Source organism: Marmota marmota, unplaced genomic scaffold, assembly GCF_001458135.2.
Source record: "Marmota marmota marmota unplaced genomic scaffold, marMar, whole genome shotgun sequence".
NCBI lineage: Eukaryota > Metazoa > Chordata > Mammalia > Rodentia > Sciuridae > Marmota > Marmota marmota.
This window is the reverse complement of record NW_026000026.1, coordinates 11,717,765-11,720,262: the sequence shown is the minus strand read 5'-3', so window position 1 is coordinate 11,720,262 and position 2,498 is coordinate 11,717,765.

Below are 2,498 nucleotides of genomic sequence, written 5' to 3'. Positions count from 1 at the left end.
AATGATGAAATATGGCCAGTTCATTAAAATCCCTCTTTGAAGGTTGACCTGCGGCTCTTCACACGTCTCTGTCTCCTTGCTGTGTCCAAGTGACAAATGCCTAAATCATCATTCACGTGATTTGGCTCAGAGGCCAAATGGTCACATCTCTTGCTGCTGGCTTATTTGATGAACCTCTCTGGATTTCAGTTCATCTTCTCTGGCTTCTTTCATTTATTCACCTATTCCTGAGCCAGACGTTTGGTGAATCTGCAGGGGAAGAGATGGACGTGGCGAAGCCCATCCGAAGCTGGATCTCCTCTCCTGGAGGACAGGGGAGTGGGGCTGAATGAGAGACAGCTCTGGGGCAGCTCCAGGGCAGCTCCGAAGGCCAGCTGGGCGGTGCTGGTTATCTTCCTTCACATTTCATGCTGCTTCTCCAAATGAGATATTCCTGTACTCGAGCCAGTAGGGTAAATCCACAAATTTCCTTCTCTGTGAGAAGCCTTCTTATCTCATCCCACATATAAAGTCAACTTAGTCAGCCAGGAGGACTGGGTCTACACCCTTCCCCTGAGCTCCAGCCTAGGCTGCATTTACAGACAGCTGCCTTTCAATAGGATGATGCTTACAAATTCAATGAATTCCTGTTAACATTTGGATTCTGTCATACCGGGGCGGGGACTGAGATTCAACACACTCCCGAAGAAATCCACCAGCTGACACTAATGTTGCTGATTCTCAAACCCCACTTTGAGGAGCAAAACTTAAAAGCGATGTTTCCTGATGTGATGGAGATTAGTCACCACCTAAAGCAGAGACAGAACCACATTGGGGGAAACGGAGAGGGAAACCAATGTTCTGTGCATTCCACACATGGTCCTCAGGAATCGCATTTTAAATAGGGCCTCCATAGCAGCGAGGCCGCAGCTTGGGTTCTCAGGAAGTGCTGAGACAGAGTTTGGGATATGGAATATTTATGAGAGATCAAGTATGGAAAGAAAGGCGGAGGAGGCAGGACTGGGCACACAGAAAAGCCAACCCGAGATGAGGCAGCTCTGCTGCTTGTACCCACGGGGAGCTGGAGAACAAGCACGCCCATCAGAGCATCTGCACGGGGGCCTGGTGGCCAGGCTTCTAGAACTCCACCGTCTTACTCATCTGCCTATTGCAGTGTCCCAGGCAGGGGAAGGGAGTCTGCAGCCGGGAGGCCTGCCCTTCCCCAGGGCAGTGGCGTGGGGGGTCTGGGTACTACACTTCTGTATCCAGGACAGTGTTCATATGGAACTCCCCAGCCAAGTTGCAAACTGAAATATCTAGTGGTGTGTTATGAAGATGCCTGGGAACGGATCAATATAGTGACTGATAAATTGGCGAAGTCGATCTTTCCACAAAACATGGCTGCTCAAAGCCCTGATTATGTGGACTGCTTGGGCATGAAGACATTATTGACTACTAGGAAGTGGAATGATCCCTTACTTGGAGTAGGGGACAGTCCCGGGGGGTGGGTCACTCTGGCAGAAGGAAAGTGGTCTCCCACAATGTCCACAATACCACAGGCAGAAAGCAGCTTAAATACAACCTTAAATAATATCTGTGCACCTGAAGCCTTCATAGAAAGATAATTCAGAGACCATCAGTCTTGGTTTTCCGGGGTTTCTTAGGATTTTGGTAAGATAGTATAGGCGTGTTATAGTTAAGATAGTATAGAGCTGTTAGCACTCCCTCATTTTGTGGAATGCAACTTCTGCGGGTCTGTTATTCAGCTCAGTCAGTGAGATGAGAAGGGAAAGTCTCCCTTGGACTTTAAATGTGATGGAACCATCAGGGGAGTGGAGTCCAGCACCTTGGGTCACACTGCTGGTGAGCCAGAGGTGAAGTGATGGTCCCTGGAGGAAGATCTCCATCTCCAGGCAACTAGTTACCCATCCCCATGGGACAAATTGCCACCATTAGTGGCTTAAATCCACACCAACTTTTTGATCTGCTGGTTCTCTGAATCAGTAACTGGAGTGTAAGGTAGCATGTGCTCTAGCTCAAGGGCTCTCACAGGCCGAGGTCAAACTGCTGGTGAAGGCCGTGGTCTCTTCTGAGGCTTCAGCTGGGAGGTGCCCCCTTCTGAGCTCAGCAAAGGGATTCATGGGATTCATTTTCTCAACAAATACAAACTAGAATCCTTAGCTCTTCGCTGGCGGTTGGGTGAAAGTTGGCTTCAGGTTTTGGTCACTTGGAAGCTGCTTCATCAAGGTGTGCCGACCAGAATGATGACAGAGGTCCAGCAAGGTGGAGCCACACCCTTGCCACCTGATCTCAGAAGTGTTGTCCAATGGCTTCTGTCTGTTCTATTCATTAGTCACATCAGCCATCACTGGAAAGATGAAATTACAGAAGAGAATGCTATTAAGGGTGATCCTAATAGAGTGATAAAATAATAAGTGCAAGCTTTTGGGGGGAGGGATTGAACCCAGGGGCACTTAACCACTGAGCCAAGTCCCCAGCCCTTTTTATTTTTTATTTTG